General features: G+C 41.3%; 1 protein-coding gene across 1 annotated transcript in view; it reads right to left on the minus strand.

Annotated features, from left to right (window-relative positions):
- The window catches only part of EFEMP1 (EGF containing fibulin extracellular matrix protein 1), a 64,753-nt gene extending 57,155 nt beyond the window's left edge, over positions 1 to 7,598 (minus strand). The window contains exon 1 of the mRNA XM_083349266.1: positions 7,391 to 7,598. The gene's annotated coding sequence lies outside the window, so the exon portion shown is untranslated. The remainder of the gene's footprint in view (positions 1 to 7,390) is intronic.
- Positions 7,599 to 7,902: the final 304 nt, after the last annotated feature.

Genomic DNA, 7,902 nt, shown 5'->3' on the forward strand with positions numbered 1-7,902 from the left:
ATAGACCATGTGTGGATCATTATAATGAAAGATGTGTAAAACAAAACATACAGTACATGAATGAGATTTGAATGTGTGTGTGTGTGTGTGTGAGAGAGAGAGAGAGAGAGAGGGGGGGGGGGAAATGGACTAGAGCAGGGGTGGCCGGACGCGTCATGTGGAAGCTGCGCCCACCCCATTGCCAGCAATGGCAAAACCATCCTGATACATTGCGCAACGTCACATGACATCGCGAGTTTGACATGTCTGGACTAGAGCTACTACACAAGGGCTAAAAAAGGTTTGTTTTTTGGTATCTTTCTGCAGGCACTCAGTGATTGCATGGTGGAGAAAATATCATCAAGGCAATTAATAGCTAGGCATTTCCAGTCATTAAATACACAGCTGGAATAGTGGATTGGATTTAAGTATAACTAAAATAGAAAAATAAAGGCAATAAATCATGTCCTTCCTCATGCTGACAGATGCTACATACCAAGGAAAATAGGCAAACATAGAATGTTGCAAGTACACCAACCAGGCAGTTGGTAAGAAGAAAAAAGAGCATTGGAAGAATATCTCAAGGAAAGTGAAGAAGATGCACTGAAAGTAGTATACCACTTACTGAGTAGTGGAGAGAGCAGACTGGCCTATAAGAAAGACCAAATGAAGAATAGAAATGAGACATGGCAAGGCAAAGTAATATATGGCCAATACAGAAAACAATAGCAGGCAAAACAGATAACAATAAGACTTGGCGATAGCTAAAAACAGGAAAATTGAAGAAATTGCCAAGCTGCCAAGAAGAAACTTAAGAATAAATGCATATAAAGCCAGACTTGAGACAGCAAAGAAATTGAAGAAATTGTGGATCACCTAGTTCAGGGGTAGGCAACCTTGGCTCTTTTATGACTCGTGGACTTCAACTCCCAGAATTCCTGAGCCAGCCATGCTGGCTCAGGAATTCTGGGAGTTGAAGTCCACGAGTCATAAAAGAGCCAAGGTTGCCTACCCCTGACCTAGTTAGTTGCTGTAGGAAGATTGCACAGATTGAACACAAATAATAATGGCACAACAAAGTAGCAACAATGGTGCAGATCTGCAAGAAATATCCTTTGCAAGAACTGGTGGAACCATAAAATAGAGAAAGTAACAAAAAATGAAGAAGCTAAAATGCTCTGGGAATTTAGAATTCCAAAAGACAGGCATCTGCCATACAACACTCCAGATTTAATAACTGTTGATAAGAAAGACAAAAAAGTTTGGATAGTGATGTTGCAGTACTTGGAGAGAGAACTGGAGAAAATTATAGAATGCAAAGACCTAGAAATAGAAGTAGAATGACTGTGGCAAAAGAAAACAAAGGTACTATCAATAGCAATAGGTGTCTTGGCTTTATTCCTAAAATATCTGGAGCACCACTTGAACACCATCGGCATTGACAAAATCACAACCAGTCAATTACAAAAGGGAGCTTTATTTGAAATAGCTTAGCTCCTGCAATGTTACTTTTAACCCCTTTAAACAACAGCATCTGCTTGTTCCAGGTCCTTGGGAAGGACTTGATGGGTGGATAAAAATGCCAGATCCAGTCTAAACACCAAGCTGATTGTGTAATCAATCATAATAATAATATATATATATTTTCTTCTGGTCTTGAAGAACATTAATCCAAGGTCTTGATTAAAAGATCTTGTGAGAGGGATCTTGGAGTCCTAGTGGACAATCACTTCAATATGAGCCAGTAGTGTGCTGCAGCTGCCAAAAAAGCCAACACAGTGCTAGGCTGAATTAACAGAGGGATAGAATCGAGATCACGTGAAGTACTAATACCACTTTACAATGCCTTGGTAAGGCCACACCTGGAATACTGCATCCAGTTTTGGTCACCACAATGTAAAAAAGATGTTGAGACTCTAGAAAGAGTACAGAGAAGAGCAACAAAGATGATTGGGGGACTGGAGGCTAGAACATATAGGGAACGGTTGCTGGAATTGGGTATGTGTAGTTTAATGAAGAGAAGGATGAGGGGTGACATGATAGCAGTGTTCCAATAACTCAGGGGCTGCCACAAAGAAGAGGGAGTCAGGCTATTCTCCAAAGCACCTGAAAGCAGGACAGGAAGCAATGGATGGAAACTAGTCAAGGAGAGAAGCAACCTAGAACTAAGGAGAAACTTCCTGACAGTTAACCAGTGGAACAACCTGCCTCCAGAAGTGGTGAATGTTGCAACACTGGAAGTTTTTAAGAAGAGACTGGACAGCCATTTGTATGAAATGCTATAGAGTTTCCTGCCTGAGCAGGGGGTTGGACTAGATGACCTCCAAAGTCCCTTCCATCATCATCTTCTTCTTCTTCTTCTTCTTCTTCTTCTTCTTCTTCTTCTTCTTCTTCTTCTTCTTCTTCTTCTTCTTCTTCTTCTTTTATTCATAAAACATGAAACTCAATCAACTGAACACTCAAATTGACTGGCATTAATGGTTGACAAGGGTTGCTGCCAGCATCCCAGATATCAACCAGGTATCTCCTGAAAATGTAAGGTGTTCCGAGTAGCGCAGTTTTTTGTATATTATTATTATTATTATTATTATTATTATTATTATTATTATTATTATTATTATTATTATTATTATTATTATTATTATTCTCTACTGAGCCTATTGGAGGCAGACTTAGGGAAAGGGAAAGAAGAAATGTATTTTGTTTTCTGCTTACAGATATAATACACAAGGAGTGGAGGAAACCATCATATAATCCTGACATGGTTAAACATGACCACAAAGAATTTTTCTTACTAGAAAAGAAAAGATAAACTGCTTAATTGTAGCAAACCATATGCTAACAGAAGAATTGCCATTTTGGCGTATTGCTGTTGCTTTATTCAAGAAGAGACTCTTGATTAAGAATCACTGTTTATATTTCTTGCCATATCTTCAGGTTCTCCAGAGATTGACAGAAATTCTCCTAAACTTGGGATGGTACAGTATATACCTCCCACTACTGGATGTACACAAGACAGCAGTTGCTTCTAAAGAACAGGAGTTGCCCAACCCTCAGATGGGTTCTCTCTTCTCCTTTCCCTTTCCTCCTTACAATATTTCTTTGTTACATTCTGATTTATGGTAAGAGAGGGACATTTATTTTTGATTTTTTGTGTTTTGAAATTCTTCTCCAGGTTTCTCCAAACTGCAGTGGATTCGGAAGCTCCTTATGAACTTTCCCTCTTAAACTTCTGGCCTAGAAAGCTTGCTGGAGGCCAACTAATTTTTTTGTTGGTGCAGCCAGAACCCCCAATAATACTTGAGAATTATGTAGGAGAACTTTACTTCCTTTATTTTTCATGTTTGATATACCAGCCGATAGCTGGGGGGTGGGGTGGGGTAGGAAGTAGTAATGCTCTGAATTTCCCTTAAGGCCCCCACCATAGCATCTTTATGCAGGAATGGCAGGGAATTAAAATGGCAGCTAGTAGTCCCAGGTAAATTTTTAAAGATGGGCCCCAGCATTGGGGGCATAGAACCTGTTTCAGATGCCTTACACTTGACAATGGGGTTGTGAAGGATCTTTCCTTGGCAATAAGAAATACAACTATCTCACCCTCATTTTGTTTAGTATAAAACGGGATGCAGAGAAACTTTGACAGGCTTTCCAAATTCTATTCTGTCCTATACAACATTCCAGAAACTCCTGCTTTGACTCTGTCTACCTCAAAGAGCTGACAGACACTGTAACCTAAGTTCATTGGATAGCAAATAAAACCTGGTGGAATGTGTGAAATGGCTCTAATGGACAAGAGAAAACTAGAATTTGGACATTTCCTTAAATTATCAATTGCTGATATAATATGGCAATATTTCTCTATTGGAATTACAAAACAACTGCTACTCAGCAGAGATATTAGCTATGCGAGATGGGAATTTGAGGAAAAGGAGTCAGATTGAAGAAGGCTACTTCTTTCTCTCTTATCAACTTAATTGCATAATATGGTAATAACTGTATTAAAATGGCAATTGCAATTCTACCTGACTTCACTTGTGACCTTTGAGGGAAGACTGAATCCCGGCCAGCTTTATCATTATCTCATTAATGAAGGGAATGCAACTATGATATAAGCAACTCCCTTTGAAAAATATTGACTTAGAGATTATGATTCAGATATTTTGAGTGTCAATGTCTATTTCACAAATGCAGCCTTCATTGATGAACAGCTACATATTAATAGGCAAAAAATGGGTAGGAAATTCATCACCAAATCTTACTACAGTCTGCTTCATTATCAAAAAGCAAGGAAGAACATACTATGTATGCTCATATAGTCCCTATTTCCCCCCTCCTTGGAGTTCTCCAGATCTACCTTATTCATCTAGAAATGTTATGCACTGCCTGTTCCCACAACGGTTCCCTCAAAGAAACAAATGTGTTTGGACTTCAAGTAAACTAAGACCAGTGCCCCAAATCCTGAAAATCTGTTTTCCTCCTCCAAAATTCCCTTGCCCTTTTTGTAAAGACTTGCTGCCCCATGTAGGGGTAGGAAAAGGAAGGGTGCTCCTGGATATAAAAATGATCTAGCTAACATATCCACTTTGACCTCTGCTAGTGTTCAGAGAGGTGTTCCCATGTCACTTACCTTATTTAGGGGACTGGAAGCTAAAACATATAAAGAACAATTGCTGGAATTGGGTATGTCTAATTTAATGAAAAGAAGGACTAGGAGGAGACAGAGAAGCAATGTTCCAATATCTAAGGGGGTTGCCACAAAAAAGAGGGATCTATTCTCCAAAGCATCTGAAGGCAGGACAAGAAGAAATGGATGTAAACTAATCAAAGAGAGAAGCAACCTAGAACTATAAAAAAGATGTTGAGACTCTAGAAAGAGTACAGAGAAGAGCAACAAAGATGATTAGGAGACTGGAGGCTAAAACATATAGGGAATGATTGCTGGAATTGGGTATGTCTAGTTTAATGAAGAGAAGGACTAGGGCTGACATGATAGCAGTGTTCCAATATCTCAGGGGGTGCCACAAAGAAGAGGGAATCAAGCTATTGTCCAAAGCACCTGAAAGCAGGACAAGAAGCAATGGATGGAACTAATCAAGGAGAGAAGCAACCTAGAACTAAGAAGAAATTTCCTGATAGTTAGAACAATTAACCAATGAAACAACCTGCCTCCAGAAGTGGTGAATGCTCAAACAGTGGAACTTTTTAAGAAGAAACTGGACAACCATTTGTCTGAAATGGTAGGGTTTCCTACCAGAGCAAGGTCCCTTCCAACATTGTTATTCTGTTAATTGTGAGATCTACAAAACATTAGCAAATGACAACAGAAGGATCTACACATGTCCAGCAAAATCAAGTTGCATAAAGCTCAGTTCACTGGCTGTTCTTTTAATTTCAAACTCAATTCAATTCTATCAAATCTCTCAGACCAATTTACTGTATCACATGTGTCAGCTCAGGCATCTCCTGTTTCTAATATAATGTCTTACCCAGGCCTCTTTTCTGTCGTATACAGGAAAGCCTGTGTGGCTTCTGTTCTTAGATTGCTACATGGAAAAGCCAAAGTTCTATTAACTCCCAAGAATCTGGGAGTGGAATAGCTGACAGACAGCCTTGCAGATGAATTCTCTAAAGCTTAAAGTATCTAAGTAGTCCATTATCTGAACAGCAATCTATACAGGCCATACAAACTGACCAATATTACATATTTATTTTGCATACTGGCAGTTTGAAAGACACCACTGGGTTAAAAACCTCTTGTCCAATTTTAAATTAAAAGAATAAAAGAGAAATCATGAGGGGGGGGGATGAAAAGAATTGTGAGGAGACCTATGTAGGAAATATGCACATCCCATTCTGATCAATAGGACCCTTCCAGGATCTTTGCAAACAACAGCTGTTATGGGATTGTTTTTTCCCTTCCATCAGAAATTCCATGAATGAATTGCAAAGAAATTCTGGGCTTGTCTCACAGGGCTTAGTCTCCTTCTGATGAGTTTTGTCTTTATGAAGTAGTTAAATAGCTAAAGAACCAGGCTAGAAACTGGAATTATAGAAGTTCTAAGCAAGAAGCCAGTCACCTTGGGCCAGTCTCTCTCTCTCTTTCTCCCTCTCTCTGCCCTAGGAAAGAGACATTGGCAAACCACTTCTGAAATCCTTGCTAAGAAAACTTCAGGGACTTTGCTCAAGCAGTAGCCAGGGATCAAGCCTGGTTGAAAGGCATCAAAACCAACCAACCAACCAATTTTATTATCTAAAAAGAACTGTCCAACTGCCTCTCTCTGGTTCCCTCTTGCTTGCCTATTAGGTGACTAGGAGGAGGGCTAGTGGTAATCAAGGGTCTTGAGAGTTTAATTCTGCTTGTGTTTATTTATTTTTACTTCCTAGTTTTTTCCAGTGAAGGAATTCAGAATAGCAGAAAATTGTGTTCCTTAGTAGTCTCCTTCTGTGATCATTGGCCAGACCAAACCAGACTGTGTAAGCAGGACTGCCCTAGAAATATTTGCAGGCCGGCCATATATCTTCGAGTTGTGACCTCTTCAGTTAAAAGCACCAAGTGATGTGCAAATCTCCTGTCTGCCATCAGAGGAGGTACTCCAGCAGCCTGATCTAAGGCAACCTCCTTGACTAAATCTCCCTTTAAGAGGATCTCAAATAACAAAGCCAGGCAAGAATTCTCCCAAGAACTCGGAGAACCGCTGCCAGGCTCAAAATAGCCAATACTTGGCTCAACTGGACCACTTGTCTCTGGCAGCATAAATGGATGAGCTCAGAATAAGGTGGCAAATCTGTCCTCGACTCCTGAAATGTAATTCATGATTTTACCTATTCTGTAGATATGTGGGGTCAGAACACCCAAGGAACTGACACATAAACAACCAATCTTCTGTATCCTGTCCCATCTTCTGTATCCCAGAAACCTGCTTCTAGACTGCCCATGCTGGGTCAGAAAGGAAGATTTGCTAATTTCAATGGGATTCACTTCAGTGGACTTGCTTAGTTTTGCAATCGATTCAGGGAGCATCAGCAGCTTTGCACCTCACGATTAAAAAGGCATACTTTTTTCCCCTCTAAATCTGCATCCTCTGTATTTACTTTTCCTGGATGGTCCTAAATTTCCTTTATTCTCCCTGCACGAAAACCAGCAATTCATTAATACAATTCCTTCGAACCCATTCCACGCACACCCGAAAAAAATAAAAAAATAAAAATCAAACCCGCACGCGGGCCAACCACTCCCGCGATGCGACCTCCTGAAAGATCCTCCCACGCGTCCGCACGAGCGGGGAGCAGCCCGTGCGAGAGGTAAAACATCGCACCGCAGCGCACCACGCGACGTTGGCGCTTGCCTCCTTCTCCCACCGCGTTTAACCGCAAAGGTCGGTGAGGAAGTGAGAACCCGGGAGCGTCTTACCTGCGTCGCTCCAACAACGGGCGTGCGGCGAGGTGGGGAGGGGATTCCCTTCCCGTGCAGGCAGAGCTGCCAAGGGAGGCGGCTGGGGAGAGCAAGCGGCAGCAACTCCCTCCCGGAGAGGCGCAGTTGCAGGTTAACCCCGTGCCTTCGCCCGGCTCCTCGAGTCACGGCGGGGAAAGCGCCCCCCCCCTCGCCCGCGCTTCCCCTCCCTCTGGATGTTTTGGACCGACTTTAAAAGTTTCGGCTACCGTCAGCATCCGTTTAACGCCCCCTAGCGATCTTCTTCTGAGTTAACCCTCTCTGAGGAGAATTTGGTGACTTTTATCCTTGGTAGCGGTAAAATGATATCTCGCTGGCCTGAGCTTTGCGAAGGAACGAAATCATGCTTTAATATTTGCACGCTTGCTGTGTGCAGATTTTGTTTTTTTACAAGAAGGAACGGCATTCCTGATCTTTAATCTCTCTCAATCAGACTTTCACATAAAGAAAGATAATCCTCGACTTACGACCAC

The sequence above is a fragment of the Vipera ursinii genome (assembly GCF_947247035.1).
Source record: "Vipera ursinii genome assembly, chromosome: 1".
NCBI lineage: Eukaryota > Metazoa > Chordata > Lepidosauria > Squamata > Viperidae > Vipera > Vipera ursinii.